The sequence below is a fragment of the Mustela putorius genome, unplaced genomic scaffold, assembly GCF_011764305.1.
Source record: "Mustela putorius furo isolate JIRA1106 unplaced genomic scaffold, ASM1176430v1.1 tig00003834_pilon_pilon_pilon, whole genome shotgun sequence".
In the NCBI taxonomy this organism is placed as follows: Eukaryota; Metazoa; Chordata; class Mammalia; order Carnivora; family Mustelidae; genus Mustela; species Mustela putorius.
Genome location: NW_025421987.1, coordinates 46,071,276 through 46,092,817, shown reverse-complemented (window position 1 = coordinate 46,092,817; position 21,542 = coordinate 46,071,276). Strand labels below are relative to the sequence as shown.

The 21,542-nt window shown below is 36.8% G+C and overlaps 1 pseudogene; it reads left to right on the top strand.

The window, feature by feature from the left end:
• The first annotated feature begins 910 nt into the window (after positions 1-910).
• LOC101679485 overlaps positions 911-21,542 on the top strand; it is a 143,691-nt pseudogene continuing 123,059 nt past the window's right edge.

The following is a 21,542-nucleotide window of genomic DNA, read 5'->3' as shown; positions in this document are numbered from 1 at the left end:
CATCTCAGGAAGTTCTTCCATGACTGCAATGTAAATCAGGAGTCCTTCCGCTTCTTTGATAGCATTGTTCATTTTTGCCTGAATGTGAGTACAATTTAAAATTATTAATTTAATGTTTGTCTCCTTCTCCAGTCTCTTTCACTTTGAGAGCAGAAACCATTTCCTGCCATTTACCCAGATGCCTGGTACACAGAAGGTGCTCAATAAATGGTTGAGTGAACGAACGCAGGGCCCTAGCGAAAAAGAGAACGACGAAAATGTTTTTCCTTCATGGAGTAATATCTCCATCTTGTGGAATTTTAGAATATTGCCATTCAAAACATTTTAAAAATAAGATCAGGTTTTCCCAGCATTTATTCTCAAATGTTATTTCCCAGACTTGTATATACGTACTTGCACACATAATCTATAATAATTTTTTTTAAATTTACTTATTTGACAGACAGAGATCACAAGCAGCAGAGAGGCAGGCAGGCAGAGAGAGAGAGAAGGAAGCAGGCTCCCCGCTGAGCAGAGAGCCCGATGCGGGGCTCCATCCCAGGACCCTGAGATCATGACCTGAGCCGAAGGCAGAGGCTTTAACCCACTGAGCCACCCATATATAATAATTTTTAAAATACCCTATAATAATTTTTAAAATACCAATTTGTTAAGAAGAGTTACTTCTCTGAGCTACCAATTATGGGCAACTCATTTTATGAAGTTAGCAAATCTTCCTATTCAAGCAAGAAACTGACAAAAAGAAAGTGCTCAGGCCAGGCTGATTATAAATGCAGGTTATACATACAGATCGTTCCTTCCGCCCCCAGCCCTTTATCTAGGTGCCGCTCAGTTTCTCTGACGCTGACCTCCAAGTGTGGTTAAAGACGGGAGATCGAAGACACCAGTGGAACCGCTCCTTCCCCCACGATTCTATGGTTTTCAGGTTACTCTCACCACTGAGAACTCTATGGTTCCGGGGCGGGCTGGGAGGCCCGAGTTTGAAAGCCGAGGCGGGAAGATGGTGGTTGCACCTGTCACCAGGCCCGGTTTCTTTGGAGCGGGAGGACGCTGGCACTGTGGCTTTCCCTGAATCGCCCAGAAGAATTCGCGATGAATCCTCGGCGCTGGAGTGGGAAACTGCGGCGTTCAGCATCAAGCTCCGACTCCTTCTCGGGAAGTGGCGGTGACGGCAGTGACCGCCTCCTGTTCCTCTCGGGCCGTGTTGAGTCCGCCCCCGGGCCTGGGACGCTGCTTGAAGGACCGCGGGCGAGGTGGGCAGCTCTGCCCAGCCCAGTGTGGAGAGGTGTAGTTTCAACACAGAGCTTGTGTGTCTGCACAGCTCACTGAACATGTACTCCCCTTCTCAGTTTGTGACTCTGGCCTAGCGTGGCAGGTCGCTTTCTGTTAGGACATGGACGTGCGGATTGGGCCACACCCTGGTAATGATATTCAACTGGTTTGTGGGTCTTTCGACCTTGACAGAAACGACTTTCTAGTTGGCCAAATCTAATCACCTATGGGAGGCTCACGCCTCATAGTGCCGAGTACTCCATACAGAGCCTTATACTGGAAGTGCTTTATGTCTGCATATGCTTTATATAGCCTCAGTCCAGCACATAGGGACTCCAAAACACTGGAAGACTACTGAAGTCGTATGTTAGAATTAGGTTCAACTACTAATTTATTTATTTATTTATTTTCCCTGAAAGGGGAATGCAAGCAGACAATTCCTGATGATTAAATACACAAGTTGCTGTTGGCAAACAGGGTCTTCCTGTAGCGGTTCTGGAGAAATACCACAGTTTTGGTGTAAAAAAGATGTTTGAATAGCAGGCAGAGTGCCTTTTGCTTGGACAAATTCTGGAAGGAAAGAATTTAGTCTATTCAGGTATTCAAATTTGTGTACATTAATTTCTGTACTACTTCATGACATGAATATAAAGGATACCCTTGAGGTAGTTATGAAGTAGTTTAAAAGGTAGTAGTTATAGGGTAGTTAAAAAGTAAATGAAACAGTGCTTTATAACTAGACACAGTCAAACTATGAAAAGTGGAGTCTCATCATATGCAATTTAAATTATGCAAATTCCATTATATTGGTGAGGGTGGGGAGCGAAAAAGCAGACAATTTTAAGATTACTATTCTGTTTGCCTTTCCTCTCAACAAACATGTTCCAGGATGAAAGTACAAGGGAAATGTAAATCTGCTCTTCCCCTGGTTGATCTCAGTTCCTTTACAGCGTGTGAACATTATACATTACATATTTATAAATTGACCTGCTTGTACAGGGATGTATACACAAAATCATATGTAATTTACCAAATAAAAGGCATATATAGGCTTTCAGGGTCAACTCTGACACTCATACTTTTTAACATTTTTACTCACTGTCTTTAGACCTTATAATTTGATAAGATGTGTTTTCTTTGTGTCCGTTTTTTTCTGAAGTTGTGAGTCATCCAGATTTTTCATTATGTCTTCAGCAGATAGTTCTTATTATGTATAATAAATTCAGGCTGTGGAGTCAGATTGGTTGAGTTTGAAAACTGTTACAGTTAATGCCTATGGTAATTAATAGCTTATTAATAGAAAACATGAGCGGATGCTCAGAAGAGTTGTTGGTATATACAAAGTACACCATAAATGTTACCTGGTGGCAGTGGTAGAATGGCCTAACCATTTCAACTGCTTAAACCAAAACTCGAGTGTCATTCATATTTCTGGTCACCAGCTTACATCAGTTAATCACCATGTCCAGTGTGTATTATCTCAAATATCTTGTTTTTTTTTTTTTTGTTGTTGTTGTTTTTTCAGATTAATTTATTTAAGAGAGAGAAAGAAAGAGAGAGAGCACACACACATGAGAGCATGAGTGTGTGGGGAGGGACAGAAGGGGGAGAGAGGGAGAGAAGAAGACTCCTCCCTGAGTGTGGAGCCAGACAGGGCCTCACGCTCATGCCCCAAGATCATGACCTGAGTGGAAATCAAGAGTCAAATGCCCACTGACTGAGCCACCCAAATATTTTGATTCTGACTACTCTCTCTTTTTAGGTACACTATCTAGTTCACTATCCTCTTTTTTGTAGATTATGCTCATCTTCTAGATTATGCAACAGCCTGATAACTAGTTTATATTTTCTCTCTGGTTTTGTTCTGTCCTGCTTACAAAGTGGTCTTTATAAAGTACAAATATGATCTTAACACTCCTTTTTCATAAAACTCACTAGTCATTCTACATTGCTTTCAGGATAACTTCTAAATTCCTAAATAATTCTAAAATTTATATGGAACCAGAAAAGACCTCGAATAGCCAAAGGGATATTGAAAAAGAAAGCCAAAGTTGGTGGCATCACAATTCCGGGCTTCAAGCTCTATTATAAAGCTGTCATCATCAAGACAGCATGGTACTGGCACAAAAACAGACACATAGATCAATGGAACAGAATAGAGAGCCCAGAAATAGACCCTCAACTCTACAGTCAACTAATCTTCGACAAAGCAGGAAAGAATGTCCAATGGAAAAAAGACAACCTCTTCAATAAATGGTGCTGGGAAAATTGGACAGCCACATGCAGAAAAATGAAATTGGACCATTTCCTTACACCACACACGAAAATAGACTCAAAGTGGATGAAGGACCTCAATGTGCAAAAGGAATCCATCAAAATCCTTGAGGAGAACACAGGCAGCAACTTCTTCGACCTCAGCCGCAGCAACATCTTCCTAGGAACATTGCCAAAGGCAAGAGAAGCAAGGGCAAAAATGAACTATTGGGATTTCATCAAGATCAAAAGCTTTTGCACAACAAAGGAAACAGTTAGCAAAACCAAAAGACAACTGACAGAATGGGAGAAGATATTTGCAAACGACATATCAGATAAAGGACTAGTGTCCAGAATCTATAAAGAACTTAGCAAACTCAACACCCAAAGAACAAATAATCCAATCAAGAAATGGGCAGAGGACATGAACAGACATTTCTGCAAAGAAGACATCCAGATGGCCAACAGACACATGTAAAAGTGCTCCATATCACTTGGCATCAGGGAAATACAAATCAAAACCACAATGCGATATCACCTCACACCAGTCAGAATGGCTAAAATCAACAAGTCAGGAAATGACAGATGCTGGCGAGGATGCGGAGAAAGGGGAACCCTCCTACACTGTTGGTGGGAATGCAAGCTGGTGCAGCCACTCTGGAAAACAGCATGGAGGTTCCTCAAAATGTTGAAAATAGAACTGCCCTATGACCCAGCAATTGCACTACTGGGTATTTACCTTAAAGATACAAACGTAGTGATCCAAAGGGGCACGTGTACTCGAATGTTTATAGCAGCAATGTCCACAATAGCCAAACTATGGAAAGAACCTAGATGTCCATCAACAGATGAATGGATCAAGAAGATGTGGTATATATACACAATGGAATACTATGCAGCCATCAAAAGAAATGAAATCTTGCCATTTGCAACAACATGGATGGAACTAGAGCGTATCATGCTTAGCGAAATAAGTCAAGCAGAGAAAGACAACTGTCATATGATCTCCCTTATATGAGGAAGTGGTGATGCAACATGGGGGCTTAAGTGGGTAGAAGAAGAATCAATGAAACAAGATGGAATTGGGAGGGAGACAAACCATAAGTGACTCTTAATCTCACAAAACAAACTGAGGGTTGCTGGGGGGAGGGAGGTTAGGAGAAGGGGGTGGGATTATGGACATTGGGGAGGGTATGTGCTTTGGTGAGTGCTGTGAAGTGTGTAAACCTGGTGATTCACAGACCTGTACCCCTGGGGATAAAAATATATGTTTATAAAAAATAAAAAATTTAAAAAATAAAATAAAATTCTAAATTCCTTACATGGTGGGATTATACAATTCTTTTTTCATGTGACATGTTCCTATCTCTTCTCTTACTCCTCCTGGTTTTATTTCAGGCTTACTAAATTACTGTACTTTGAACTTACCACGCTTTCCTCTAGGCCTTTGCACATGCTGGTTCTCTTGTTTGGTATTCCTTTCCTCTTCCCTTCTCTTCTCCCAAGTTGCATTTCCTTTCTGTAAACTTCACTATAGCTCTTCTCTCTCAACTTCCATCATGGTTTTTTCCACAATATATGAAACTGTTTATCTCCTTCCTTAAAGCAGGGCTTTTAATCACTTAGTACTTAAAGAAAAGGATCATTAGGTACAAGGAGGGACTCAGTATTTATCGTTTATTGTTCATAAAAGGATTTGTTTAAGAATTCTCTGTTTTCAGTGTGAGGCTCTCTTGAGCACTGGTTTGAAGTCACGGTCATTCAAGTGAATAAAGTTTTCAGTTGCTAGTAGGAGACTTAATGATAGGTTAGTCTAAGGCTCTGTAGTTACTGAATTTGGTTTAAAACATTTATTAATGCAATATATGAAATATTATCTTTGTAATAACCTGTGGAATAACATGGAATAACAAGACTCTTGTTGCTGAATTACTTATGTTGAAGCGAGTTTTGGAAATGTGGAGGAAAGCTTTGTTTAGTTTGCCCTTTGTCTCTGTGGCTAAAGAGAAGAAATACTATCTTCAGGTAATGTTCTTATACTAAGAATATTATTGTAATAAGATCTATTACTGGCAGCTGTGTTAATAAAGGTTTCTTTTGTTGCATCCTGAAGTAGCTTTAAAAGTTGACCATTTATGAAGATAAACTTTTTTTATTATTTATATAAAAGGAGAAAGGGTCATTAAATCAAAAGAATAATTGAAAATTGTGTTAAAATTTATGAACTTTTCCTTAGGAAGTAAACAGAATACTTCAATTGGTATATAAACATATAAATCAGAAAACAGCATTTTAACTGAATAGCAGTATTCAAATGAAGCCTGGAAAGGAAAGAGTGTTTAAGGAAACATATCCTATCTTGAGGGCCATTTGGGAGTAGTTAGGGGAAGAAGAGCCAGATTCATTGGTGCTTAGGTAAAACTTCAGGCCTGTGGTTTGTTGTTCTGCAAAAATGAATAATAACATTTTTCATTAGTATGATACTCACTGGTTTTTAAGGCGTTTTTACAAATACAATGTTACATTAAATTACATTTACTGTTGTGATTTCCGCAGGGAAAAAATGTATTGGAATGGCAAGACTATTATACTGGTGGTCCAAAAAATCTGGGTTCTAGTCCCAGTTTTGCCATTAACTATGTCTTTCAGGCCAGGAGCATAATCTCCTGGACCTCAGTATTTTCATTGGTAAAATAGGACTTTAACCCTAATATTATGGGTTAACTCAATAACACTCAGAAACATTTTATTGAATGAATAGCTCTAAAGTTCTTGGTTCTAAATCTTTTTAACGTTATTTCAGAGGCCAAATAGCCAACAAAGCTGGTCCTACCTCGTAACATCCTCTCAACTTAGACCAAAGTAACAAAATGATTGAAAGGATCCTTTTTATTGAGAAGGTATGTTAGTTACAAGTTAGACTACCCCCCCCCAAAAAAAAATTACATCAAGGTCCCACCGCATTTGACTTTTGAAAACTTCTATTGCATAAAGACTGTGGGATAGTAAGAATATTTTTTAATGAGGTATAAATTTGTTCCTTAAAGTGTTACATTTGTGTTAAAAAAAGAGAATCAGTTTCTTGCATGTTTATTAGATTAAAAGTTTAGTGCTTAAGATAGTTTTTTTCCAGTTTTGATTTCTATAACTCTTGGAAGTGCTTTGTAGATGTAATCGTTAAAGTGGCATACTTCTATTTGACTGTGTCTTAACAGAAAATCTCTGTTCTGAGTTTTGTCAGTTCTAAACTTCATATTTTTAGCATGTGATTCTAAAAACAAAAACAAAAACAAAACAAAACAAAACAAAACAAAACCCAGGGTGTCCTGGCCAGGAACAATCAACAGTAATCTAGTAAATATCTTTGGATACTGATGTCCGTATTCTGGGATAGAACCAATTTGTAATTCATGAATTTCAATTATTTTTACTTGTATTATTCCTTTTCACTCAATTCGGAATCTGTTTCAGGAATAAATGGTTGGTTGGCATGGTAGGAATAAATGTGGATGGTTATACGGGCAGTGTCTCTCCAACAGGGTATTTCTGTTCCTTGGATATTGCTGTCTGCACAGTTGAGAGAGCCAATGGTCTGATCAGTTGCCTCATAGAGGAAAATAAGATGGATCTTTTAGGTAAAAAAAGTAGGAAATAAGCAAATATTTTCTGTTGCTATATTTTGATAGAATGGAATGGAGTTGTTGTGATTTCTATGTCCCATTATTTTCTTATTGAGAATTGGCATCTGTAATGTTAGGAACTCTGTGTTAAAAAAAAAAAAAGTTTTATGTCTTGCTTGCTGCTATTGACTATTTCCGTGTATGTTTGCACTTTACAAAACACAAAGGAATATCCTTGAGCCCTCAAGTCATTTCTTATTGCCTCTTTTCTGTCTGAACTTTACTGGGAATAGAAGGAAGCATGCTGGGGCTGGTTCTTCCATATCCGCAGTTAGTGTGTATTCATTATCATATTCTGGTGCTAGGATAGCTAGATTTGGTCTTTACTTGGAGGTTACCATTTAGCAGGGAAATGGTATGAGGCTATAGAAGCTGACACTGCATTTCAGTTAGAACTCTGTGAAAGCTTTCTACCTTAATGCTTTTTTTTTTTTTAAATTTTTAACCACTTAGGATTGTCTATGTAGGGGTAGCAACAGGAAGCGAATAGTTGTAGCATCAGCAAAAGCTGCAGGAATATCAGTTAGCTGCTCATTGAGATCCTGATGAACTTAAACAGTAAAACTGGGTAGGGTAGGAGTGAGGAATGAAATCAAAACTTAATAAGACATGGCTCTGCTCTATAAAGCTTAGAGAGAGAAATCAAATTCATCAGTTTGTATCAGAATTGTCCTATCATTTGTGACCCCATTGGATTTTATTTTATTTTTTAAAGATTTTATTTATTTATTTGACAGATAGAGATCACAAGTAGGTAGAGAGGCAGGCAGAGAGAGAGGAAGGGAAGCAGACTCCCTGCCAAACAGAGAGCTGGATGCGGGGCTCAATCCCAGGACCCTGGGATCATGACCTGACCTGAGCTGAAGGCAGAGGCTTTAAACTGCTGAGCCACCCAGGCGCCACCCCCCCATTGGATTTTATTTTTTATTTATATATTTTTCTTTTCTTATTTATTATTATTATTATTATTATTCAATTTATTTTTTATTTTCAGCACAACAGTATTCATTATTTTTGTACCATACCCAGTGCTCCATGCAATCTGTGCCCTATATAATACCCACTACCTGGTACCCCGGCTTCCCACCCTCTGCCCCTTCAAAACCCTCAGATTGTTTTTCAGAGTCCATAGTCTCTCATGGTTCACCTCCCCTTCCAATTTCCCCCAACTCCCTTCTCCTCTCTAACTCCCTATGTCCTCCATGCTATTTGTTATGCTCCACAAATAAGTGAAACCATATGATAATTGACTCTCTCTGCTTGACTTACTTCACTCAGCATAATCTCTTCGAGTCCCATCCATGTTGCTACAAAAGTTGGGTATTCATCCTTTCTGATGGAAGCATAATACTCCATAGTGTATATGGACCACATCTTCCTTATCCATTTGTCCGTTGAAGGGCATCTTGGTTCTTTCCACAGTTTGGTGACCATGGCCATTGCTGCTATAAACATTGGGGTGCAGATGGCCCTTCTTTTCACTACATCTGAATCTTTGGGGTAAATACCCAGGAGTGCAATGCTAGGGTCATAGGGAAGTTCTATTTTTAATTTCTTGAGGAATCTCCACACTGTTCTCCAAAGAGGCTGTACCAACTTGCATTCCTACCAACAGTGTAAGAGGGTTTCCCTTTCTCCACATCCCCTCCAACACATGTTGTTTCCTGACTTGTTAACTTTGGCCATTCTAACTGGTGTAAGGTGATATCTCAATGTAGTTTTAATTTGAATCTCCCTGATGCCTAGTGATGATGAACATTTTTTCATGTGTCTGATAGCCATTTATTTGTCTTCATTGGAGAAGTGTCTGTCCATATCTTCTGCCCACTTTTTGATATGATTGTCTGTTTTGTGTGTGTTAAGTTTGAGGAGTTCATTATAGACCCTGGATATAAACCTTTTGTCTGTATTGTCATTTGCAAATATCTTCTCCCATTCCATGGGTTGCCTCTTTGTTTTCTTGAGTGTTTCCTTTGCTGTGCAGAAGCTTTTGATTTTGATGAAGTCCCAAAAGTTCATCTTCACTTTTGCTTCCTTTGCCTTTGGAGACATATCTTGAAAGAAGTTGCTGATATCGAAGTGGCTGATATCGAAGAGATTACTGCCTATGTTCTCCTCTAGGATTCTGATGGATTCCTGTCTCACGTTGAGGTCTTTTATCCATTTTGAGTTTACCTAACCAAAGAGGTAAAGGATCTGTACTCAAGGAACTACAGAACACTCATGAAAGAAATTGAAGAAGACACAAAAAGATGGAAGACCATTCCATGCTCTTGGATTGGAAGAATAAACATTGTTAAAATGTCTATGCTACCTAGAGCAATCTATACTTTTAATGCTATTCCGATAAAAATTCCACTGTATTTTTCAAAGAGCTGGAGCAAATAATCCTAAAATTTGTATGGAATCAGAAGAGATTTTTGTTTTGTTGAAAAACAAAAATAAAACGGGGGGCATCACATTACCTGATTTCAAGCTTTACTACAAAGCTGTGATCACCAAGACAGCATGGTACTGGCATAAAAACAGACACATAGACCAGTGGAACAGAGTAGAGTGCCCAGATATGGACCCTCAACTCTATGGTCAAATAATCTTAGACAAAACAGGAAAAAATATACAGTGGAAAAAAAGACAGTCTCTTCAATAAATGGTGCTGGGAAATTGGGCAGCTATATGTAGAAGAATGAAACTCGACCATTCTCTTACACCGTCCACAAAGATAAACCCCATTGGATTTTAAAAATTGCAGTAGAATCTTACAAAACGTGATATCCAATATACCTAACCCAGTGCCTGGCACAGATTTTATCTGAATGACTGACTGAGTGAATAAATTCTGAAATAACTTTTCATGCCATATGATTTTTGAGATAGCTTACTGATGAGGAAAAGGAGCATCATGTGCCATTACAAAATGGGTTTGAAAGATCTTGATTTAAGTGGGGAGGATTTGTCAGGGGCCAGGGGATACCAGTGCCTGTGAAAACCATGATCTTATGGCTGTGCTTAAAGAAGGCATTGGGTGGTACTAAATTTTCAGTACTTCCTGAGCATTATTCCAAGTGCACAGACTGGTTTGACTCTCCAAGTAGTGGAGAAGGGGATTCTGGTATACAAACATATTTATATTTTGTAGTAGGATGATTCATTAGCCTATCATCATCAAACAAAAACATCCCTTAAAATAATTTCTTTCTTCTTGATCTGATTTTGTAGCTCTAAGAAACTTTCTAACATCAGTATGGTTGGTTGCCCTGGCTGTTTTACCCCATAGAAAAGTCAATAAACTGAATAGCTATCCTAGGTGTATTTGATATCTCATTGTATGTATATTTACACAAAGTTGCCAATAAAGAAGTATCTGAGTAATGAGAGACAATTTCCTCTGAGTTAGCTAATCCTTGATTTTTAGATCCAGAATGCAGTATAGTAGGACAACTTAAGACGTCTGAAATTTCTTCAGAAAGGATTGTCCATTATGTGAAATCTGATTTTTGTTTTATGGTTAGAAATTTGTTCACCTGCAATATATTGTAGTAATGGCAGCTACTTACTATATAAGATGCTGAGTCTTTAAAAATTTTTACTGAAATTGTTAAATTTTGTAAAACCTAGTATCTGGACAATCTCTTTAGGAATGGTGGTTGTGGATGAATTGCATATGCTGGGAGACTCTCACCGAGGATATGTGCTGGAACTTTTGCTTGCTAAGATTTGCTATATTACTCCAAGTCAGCATCTTGGTGAGTACCTGAAATAATTGAGTTCCCGAGATTCTAAGCAGTGCTAAGGAAGTGTTTGCAAAAGTGCACAGTAAGTATGAATTAAATAAATTAAAGACGGACAGTAAAACCTATTTAGAACAAAGTCAGGTATGGAAATTCATTTTTGTTTTAAAAGAAATACTTAAGATTGAGAGTGATTTCAGATGATTTTGTAAACATTTTAAAATTTCAGGTTGTACACCACTTTTATGATAAAATTTAAAAAACCCAGTTTTTGTATTTGTCAGTTATACATCATTCCATTTAAGCAATCAAAACTAATTTTGAAAAATAGCATTTCTTTATCCCCTCTTCCCAGAGGCAACTACTTTGAACTCTAGCAGCTTTAAAAAAATTATTTACAATGTTATTTCTAAATGTAGCCACTTGTGTTTTTAATTTTATTTATTTATTTATTTATTTATTTGACAGACAGAGATCACAAATAGGCTGAGAGGCAGGTAGAGAGAGAGGGGGAAGCAGGCTCCCCGCTCAGAAGAAAGCCCAACACGGGGCTTGATCCCAGGACCTCAGGATCATGACCTGAGCTGAAGGCAGAGCCTTTAATCCACTGAGCTACCCAGGGACCCCTGTATTTTTAGTTTTACACATTATATACTAACTAGTTATTATGAAAGATGAAGACCTAGCTCTTCTCTAAAATTTTTACTCACCCAACCCAATCTCCTCCCACCTGACGCTACAGTCTCTCTTTGTCCTCTCATCATCTTCCCTTTCTCCAAATACTGTTAAGTCATAATTTTGCTCATATCAATATTTAATGTTAGACTGTTATGGCTATATAAATGCCTTTTCCAACTGAAGCATGTGGTATATTATGATTACGTTTATCTTCAAAATAACTTTTGTTTTCTCTGACATTAATAAATATCTTTTTTGTTTGATGGCTTGGTTTGCTATGTACTTTTCACTGATTGATTCCCCAGCCTCTTTCCCATTTACATAAATCTCCATCCAATATGTTTTAACACATTTGCTATTCTATCGAACTCATCTTCTTGAAGTTTCTCCAAAAGACTTCTGAATTATTCCAATCTGGATACGTGGGCAAACTATACATGTGCTGCATAGTACTTATTTTAGGATCCTTTCTTTATTATTCATTCCTATTGCTTTGTGCTTGAGTCAGTGTCCCCCCCCCTTTAGATTACATATGTTTTTTTCTTGATTTATTTCCTCATTTTGGTGGGGACACCTTCCAGGAAGTTCTACTTTATTTTAGTGTTCAGTCTATTCATATAATGTTTTTGAAAGTTTGCATATCTGAAATGCCTTACCGTTATTTTGTAGATTGCCCAGGTGCAGAAGTCAAGATTTTATGATGCTTATCCTTTATCCTTTGTATAATTTTTTTTAATTCACTCTGGGAGATTTTAGGGGCTCCTTTTCTTCCTCCCCCATGTTGTGAAATTTCACACTGATGTGTCTTGGTGTTCCATTTTTGTTCATTGTGTTGGGTGCGCAATAGATTCTTTCAATGTGGGAACTCTTGTATTTCAGTTTAGGGAGATTTAATGCCTCTTTTTCAGTATATGAGAAAACATGGAGATAATTGTTTATATACCAGATCAGTAGGAATATGGTATATATGACTCCTGTAATTAGAAAATTTGACCTAATGGATGTATGTAGAATAATCACCAAATAAAAGCAGAATATATATTCTTTTCAGTGTGCATAGTAAAATTTTACTATATGCTGGGCCATAAAGGAATACATTTTAAAGAATTTAAGTAATTTAAAATATATTCTTTGACAAATGGAATTACACTAAAAAATAATTGTAGGAGAGTCACAACTAGAACAGTTCTCCTGGAAATTGGAATATATATTTTTACCCATTTTGGGTTAAAAAAATAATCACAGTAGAAATTGGAAGATAGTTTGAATTGAAAGTATATCTTCTAACAAAACTTGTGAAATGCAGCTAAAGTTTAAAGGGGAGTTGATAGTATAAAATGCATGTATTACTGAAGAAGAGAGACTGAAAAATTAATGTATTATTCATCTCAAGCACTTAGAGTAGTAAAATAATGCCACAGAAAGTAGAAGGAAAGAAATAATAAAGACAAGAGCAAAAATTAATGAAAGAGGGAAGCTAATAATCCAGAACATTCAAGCAATTCAACAAATCAAGAAGAAAAAACCCAATATATCAATGGGCAAACACCTTCAACAGATATTTATAAGATGGTATCCAAATGGTCCATAATCATGAAATAATACTTAATCTCATTAGCATTCAAAGCAATATAAGCTACTTCTTCAAAGAGATATTATGAGACACTCTCCAAAATAGCTAACATTAAAAAGATGGACAATACTGAGTGGTGACAAAATGTGGAACAATAAAACACACATGGATCATAGAGATACTTTAGTACAGTCTCTTTGGAAAACAGTATGACATCAATAAAACTGAAGATGATCTATAACCCAGTAATTTTACTTCTAGGTATATACCTTAAAAATGTCTGGGTATATGCACCCAAGGACATGACCAAGAATAGTGTTAGCAGCACTATTTGAAACTAATTCAAAATGCATGAAAGACCTATCTGTAAGACAGAATGCCATCAGAACCCTAGAGGAGAGTATAGGCAGTAACCTCTTTGCCCTGGGCTGTAGCAACTTCTTACTAGACATGTCTAGTGGAGGGAATTTTAAAATTTCTTTGTTCAGGTTGCATCCTGTTGCATTCCCTTTCCTCTCTGGAGGGAAGGGAAATAAAAGGAAAAATGAATTATTGGGAATTTATTAAGATAAAGAGCTTCTGTATAGTGAAGGAAACAATAAACAAAACTAGAAAGCAACCTTTAGAATGGGAGAAGATATTTGCAAATGACACATCTTTTTTTTTTTAAGATTTTTTTTTTAATTTATTTGACACACACACACACACACAGAGAACACAAGTAGACAGAGTGGCAGGCAGAGGGAGAGGGAGAAGCAGGCTCTCTGCTGAGCAGGGGGCCCTATGTGGGTCTTGATCCCAGGACCCTGGGATCATGACTTGAGCCAAAGGCAGCTGCTTAACCAACTGAGCCAGCCAGGTGTCTGGAAATGACATATCTGATAAGGATTAGTACCCCAAATCTAAAGAATTTATCCAACTCAACACCCCAAAAAACAAATAATCTAGTTAAGAAATGGAGAAGACATGAACAGATATTTTTCCCAAGAAGACATCCAGATGGCTATTAGACACATGAAAAGATGCTCGACATCACTCATCACCAGGGAAATACAAATCAAAACCACAGTGAGATAACATCTCATACCTGTCAGAATGGCTAAAATTAACAACACAAGGAAACAACAGATGTTGGCAAAGATTCAGAGAATCCTACTTGTGATCTCTGTCAAATAAATAAATAAAGTCTTAAAAAGAAAAGAAAAGAAAAGAAAAAAAAGAAATGTTTTCTCTCTAAAATGGTGCTGATTCTGAAAACAACTTTTAATTTCTTGTGTCAACAAGTAATGATAACCTTACCACAAACCATACAGAGGTTTTGTCTTAAGCAATGGGGAAGAGGTTTGTTTAATTAAATATCAAGATAGCAGAAAATACTATTTTTCTTTTTAAAAAATTTTTAAATTTTTAATTAACATATAATGTATTATTAGCCCCAGGGGTACAGCTCTGTGGATCTCCAGGTTTACACACTTCATAGCACATACCTTCTGCAGCAAATACTGTTTCTAATGTGGTACATTATTTTGGGTGTGGCAAAATTTTTGTAAGTCTTCTAACATTAAAGAACTTTCACAGGAACTCTGTCATTCCATATTCTCTGGCATGTAGTTTATTGACTCCAGTATTATACTATATGTCAAACAGACAAACAGTTCTGTGGCTGCTGAAGAGAAATTAGAGTATCTAGGAGAAAAGGGAAAGTCTTAATGGGAAAATAAGTGGGATATTCTGGGTACAAAAAGCTGGATAGTATCTGAGGAAGTGACTTTTAGAATAATTTGACTTTGTCATCACATCTTCATTTCAACCATCAAGAAGGGAAGATGAGGAAGTAAAGGGCACAGCCTACCCCTTAAGGGCACTTCCCTGGAGTTGCATGAAATGTTTCTCCTCACATATAATCAGGGCACACAGTTACTTTCCCCAACTGCAAGGAAGACCATATCTCCAACTAACATATAGAGATTTTATTAAAGGAAAAATGAGGGGCACCTGGGTGACTCAGTTGGTTAGACAACTGCCTTCAGCTCAGGTCATGATCCTGGAGTCCCGAGATTAAGTCCTTCATAGGGCTCCTGGCTCAGCAGGGAGCCTGCTTCTCCCTCTGACCATCTCCCCTCTTATGCTGTTTCTCACTCTCTCTCTCAAATAAATAAATAAATAAAACCTAAAAAAAAAAAAAGTAAAAATGAAAGAGCAGCTGTCTGTTTCAGCCCTAGTAACAAATGATTCATCTACCTGAAATCCCTTCAGGGTCATTAGGCTGCCTCTCTTTTAGACCCTAAAAATTCTAACGATTAAAAAAAACTTTGAAACTCATTGGATTTCCCCTATCATAGGCATCAGAGAAGTTTATCCTGCTTCTTTTACTTTACATATAAAATATGCAGGTTACTTGTGTTTAAAGAAGGCTGGAGAAAGACTATTCCTATTTGCTTCCCTCTTTTCTTTCCTCAATTGATTTCTTTGTAGACTTGTAACTCTGGAGAGGAAGTTCATCTTACACAACTGCTTTCTCTTAGGGTCAGAGGGTCTTTAAGGTAATACAGAATATAAGGAGGTTTTCTTTGCCTTCCTACATTAGCTTGTACTTCTCTTTCTCGTGGGGAAGAATAATTGGAAGGTTGGTGCCCTGGCCAAATTATCAAGCCTTAAATTAGATAGCATTTAAACAGAACTAAAATATACCACAATAATTTTGTTTCTGAGGTCTTGGAAACTTCTGAGATTTTGACTTTTTATAACGCTCCATTTCAGGATAGCATATGGCTTGCTCAGAACTTCCAAATTGGGGAATGTGTGAATAGTGTTTCATATCAATTACACTGATATGCGTACTTGGTCATGCTTTTTGGATTGTGTAGCATCTTTGTAACTTCTTGGCATTTTATAAATGATCTGAATATCTCCTAGACAGTTAATGGTGTTTTATTTAGATGATACTTGAATCTTTCTGTGGAATTCCCGGAACTTTCCTGTATAAGATGTTGGTGCTTTGTGCCAAAATAGTGATTTGTAAGTTAGTAGTAATAATTGGTTTGATTCTAATTGGCTTCTCTATTGTGGTATGCCTCTCTTTTAGACCCTAAAAATTCTAACGATTAAAAAAATCAACAACCTCCTCAGATGGGTGGAAGCAGGAACCTGAACTGTATATATTGCCATTAATTTGGACATTTTCATAAATCTTGCTTCATCTTGAAAAAGGTTATCCATTTTGTTGAATCAACCTGAAAGTTACATTTTTACTTTGCTGCTAATGCTAGTTGATACCTTTTGTAGATAATTTCTAAATCTTATGCTGGGCTATTTTGTAGTGCTTGCAAGAGCCTTGTGATACATTTTATTCACCTGTTTTTTTATTGTTTGTCTGATGGCACCTATCTTTTTGTAATTTTATCTGGGATAAATAATCAACAGTCATCAAGTTTATAGTCCTTTATCTTTATTCTGTCTTGGTTCTCAATTTGGCAGTCAGTGTTAGGAAAGCAGCATTTTCTCTCTGTCTAGAATGGTGAGTATACTCTACCACAATGCCACTTTTGGCTTTCTCTAATGCAAGTGACCTTCCTTTTGCACCTTGAACATCTTATGTACTTGTATCTTTTCCCCTACTATTGGATACATTTCTGAAAAAAAAATGTGGTTTTCTCTAGTTGTAATTGCTTTAAGTAGTATTTATGTTTGTATAAATTATATATTTGTATATGTTTATAAAGCATAAATGCTATCACATATTTTTATTCCTTTGATTGTCACAATAACCTAAAGTGTTTAGATTAGTGAATGTTATAATTTCTAGGTTTCTGTAAATATTTTTGAATTCATATTATCATATATAACTAATAGTAATTTGCATCTGCATTTTCCTTTATAGTTTCCAAAATACTTCTATTATTATTATTATACACTTAATTAGCAAGAACTGACAAATGACAGTTTAATAGGACAGAAGGCCTACATATATTATTTGATATTAATATTTTCATTTTTTGCATACGCAGAGGCTTTTATGGAAAAACAATGAGGATCCAAAGAAGCAGTTAGATGTTAGGGTCTTTATACCCTTTTAACAAAAGGCAATAGAGGGACGCTTGGGTGGCTCAGTTGGTTAAGCAGCTGCCTTCGGCTCAGGTCATGATCCCAGCATCCTGGGATCGAGTCCCACATCGGGCTCCTTGCTCAGCAGGGAGCCTGCTTCTCCCTCTGCCTCTGCCTGCCATTCTGTGTGCCTGTGCTCGCTCTCTCCCCCTCTCTCTCTCTGATAAATAAATGAAATCTTTAAAAAAAAAAAACTACAAAAAAAAAAAAACCCAAAAGGCAATAGAATTGAGAAGTGACAAGGCAAAGGAAAAGGGCCTAGGGATTCTAGGGGTGGTAAATTGTAGGAAGGTAAATATGTACTGGAAACTAATGGAAGTTATAGATTTTTAAAAAAAAATTTAATTCAATTAGCCAACAAAGAGTATATCATTAGTTTCAGATGTAGTGTTTAACAATTCATCAGTTAAGGATTATTTAGAAAGGATTATGCAAACCCACCCTGGTGCTCACTTCTGTTCAGTGGAAGTGATAAGAGGAACACCTTCACGAAGAGAAATTTATATCTTGGTTCTAGACAAGCAGGGTGAGGGCAAGGAGCTCTTTCTGTTTCCTAAGTGCCTTCAGGTCACAATAATCCTTATGCCAAAGTGCCATAGGCATATTTGGATCCCCTTCAAAGTTCAGAAAATGAGAGCATCAGCAATAATTCTATGACCATAATAACGGCTATCATCTATTAACTTCTTTTTAAACAACACAACTGAAATTCTCTTTGGCAGGTATCTTAAGCAAATATGTTGGGATTTTATAAATGTATGGTTTTTTGGTTATAGATGAGTATCTTAGTTTGTAAGAACTCTGAAAAATCAAAAGACATAGCTCTACTTCAGGGATCTCTAAAACCTGTTCGTAGCTGTTTGCAAAGACAAGAAGGAAAAGAAGTAACGGCAAGCATGATAAGAGTGATTCTGGAGGTAATAAAGAGTTCACTAAATTACCATTTGCTCTTTTGTGCTTATAATATGATGGTAGAACGTAAACATGTGAAGAAAAATCTTAGCTTTGTTTCTTTATGTTCTTTTATAAGATTTTTTATAGTGTTTCTTATGAGATTGTTTATAGTTTCCCTATTTTTCTTTATGTTTCCCTATGTTTATGTTTCCCTATTTTTCTTTATGAGATTGTTTATAGTTTCCCTAGGTCAGAATCTCTTGTATTTAAGTTATTTCCTAGAGTTTAATATAGCTAGTACTGTATCAGTACATTTCAAAACAGTAGATTAAAACCCAAATGCCAGATTATTCTTTTTATTTTTTAGGTATACTTTATTATCTAAGGTATACTTTATTATCTTAGGTATACTTTATGATCTAAACCAAAATCAAGAGTTGGACGCTTAACCAACTGAACCACCCAGGTGCCCCTATTTTCAGAATTTTTAAAAAGATGACAGAAATGGACAGTAGTTCTTCCATCCAGATAATACCTATGGCATTAAAATAAAATAAAATTAGGGTGCCTGGATGGCTCAGTCGGTTAAATAGCTGCCTGGGCATAGGTCATAATCTTGGTACTGGGATCCAATCCTGCATGAGGTTCCCTGCTCAGTTCCCTGCTTCTCCGTCTCCCTCTGCCTGCTGCTCCCTCTGCTTGTGCTCTCTCACTCTCTCTGTCAAATAAATAATATTTTTTTAAAAAATAAAATTACAAGTAGACATGCTTAGAAATTTCAAACAACATGGAAGGATCTAAAGTGAAAAACAAAAGTTTCTCTTCTGCATCCTCAAAGGTAACTGTCTTCCTTATTTTAAGTGTTTTGTGTCATTCAGGAAAGTTTTCTGTTTATATACCAACATGCCTTGCTCTGGGCTTCAGTGCTGGTACTGGGGGTACTGATACCTGTGCACATACTTTCTTCCTCCCACTTCCCTTTAGCTCTCCATTTGGGGGAGGGGGGAAGGAAAGTAATTAATACCATGGGCTTGTTAAGGATATAGAAAGTAGGCATTCTCATATACTGCTGAAACTCTTTTGGGAGGGCTACTTGGACATACCTACTAAGATTAAAACCAGGCAAGCCCCAGAACAAAACACATAGCCATTGAACCAGTAGATTTACAATTAAGAGTTTTACCTAGGGAGGTATATGTGAAATTACATCAACTTAAATATACAGGAATGTTTATTATGGCATTATTGGTATTAAGAAAAAACTAGAAACAAACAAAATACTATTAATACTAAATAAATCTTGGTAAAACTATGTTTTGTGGTCATTAAAAAGTGTATGATAGCTCTGTTTAGGATGAGTTGGTGTTTCAATATGTATTAAATGGAAGAATGCAAGGGAAAAATTAGTACATTTAATTAATTTATATATTTAATATAGTTGTAGGAAGATGATTTCCACAAGGCACAACTGACTTCATTTTTTCTATACCCATTCCCACCCTCTTTCTGAGTGGGAAATATTCAATACTAGCATTAAAAATTTTAAGGAAATTTTTCATATATTCATAGGTGTTATCTACATGTATAATGAGTAATGATGGAAGAGTTAATTTAAAGTCTCTACATTAAGATGCTGAGAATGTTTTAAGAGAACAAAATCACTACTTTTATATCATGAGGGCCTGCATGTCTTATTGAAAAGTTACAAAAAATTTCAAACTAACAGATAATAGTTGGTGGAGTGGCAAGAACATCACAAGATATGCAGACTTATGCTTCTTGCACATTTTTGGCTGCAAGTATGAAAGAAGGAAAGTTGGGAATTCAGAATAACCAAGATTCTATTCAGCTTGGAGCAATTGAGGTCTGTGTAATGTGGCTGCTGGAAAATGAATTCATCCAAATTACTGAAGCTAGTGATGGAACAGAAGGTAAATGTGACTTCTTAGTTGCAGTTGACTCATTTTTTCATCTTTTTTTTTTTTAAGATTTTTATTTATTTATTTGACAGAGAGAGATCACAAGTAGGCAGAGAGGCAGGCAGAGAAAGAGGAAGGGAAGCAGGCTCCCTGCTGAGCAGAGAGCCCGATGTGGGACTCGATCCCAGGATCCTGAGATCATGACCTGAGCTGAAGACAGCGGCTTAACCCACTGAGCCACCCAGACACCCTCATTTTTTCATCTTTAGTGACTTTAGACTGTTTAGTAAAAGGAAATTGACTTTTCAAACAGTATAAAAGGAAACTGGTTTTTCAAATGGTATATGAAGCAGTTTTAGTAAGTCAGTGTTGCATTTAGCAACATCAGACATTTAACATAGAATCTGCTCATAAATATCCATGCATTGGGCAAAATTGATCAGATACTAAAAGGTTAATTACAGAATACAGAGAAACAGAGTTTTATTTTATTTTTAACATTTGGTTCATTATTTCCCTATTCCCACCCCTCAACCAGGAAAACTGTATCACCCAACACATCTTGGTTCAGCAATTCTTTCTTCTTCACTTTCTCCCGTTGATACTTTAGATATTTTTGCTGATCTCCGAAGAGCAATGAAGGGTTTTGTTTTAGAGAACTATCTGCATATGGTTTACCTGGAGAGTTGTTTTCTTCACTACTGTATTTGTGAAAATGGGGAGAAAATGCTTTCATAGAATCCTGAGCACTAAAGATACCCTAAGGGAACATCTTGTTTGTTTTGACTAGGGTATTAGTGGTGGGAATAAAGAATAGGTAAGAAGAAAGTTGTTTTAAAATAAGCTAAATGTTACAGTAGCCTTTTAATTAATTAATTAATTAATTAAGGTTTTTAATTTTTTATTTTTTTTATAAACATATATTTTTATCCCCAGGGGTACAGGTCTGTGAATCACCAGGTTTACACACTTCACAGCACTCACCAAAGCACATACCCTCCCCAATGTCCATAATCCCACCCCCTTCTCCCAAACCCCACCCCCAGCAACCCTCTATTTGTTTTGTGAAATTAAGAGTCACTTATGGTTTGTCTCCCTCCCAATCCCATCTTGTTTCATTTATTCTTCTCCTACCCACTTAAGCCCCCATGTTGCATCACCACTTCCTCATATCAGGGAGATCATATGATAGTTGTCTTTCTCTGCTTGACTTATTTTGCTAAGCATGATACGCTCTAGTTCCATCCATGTTGTTGCAAATGGCAAGATTTCATTTATTTTGATGGCTGTATAGTATTCCATTGTGTATATATACCACATCTTCTTGATCCATTCATCTGTTGATGGACATCTAGGTTCTTTCCACAGTTTGGCTATTGTGGACATTGCTGCTATAAACATTCGGGTGCACGTGCCCCTTTGGATCACTACGTTTGTA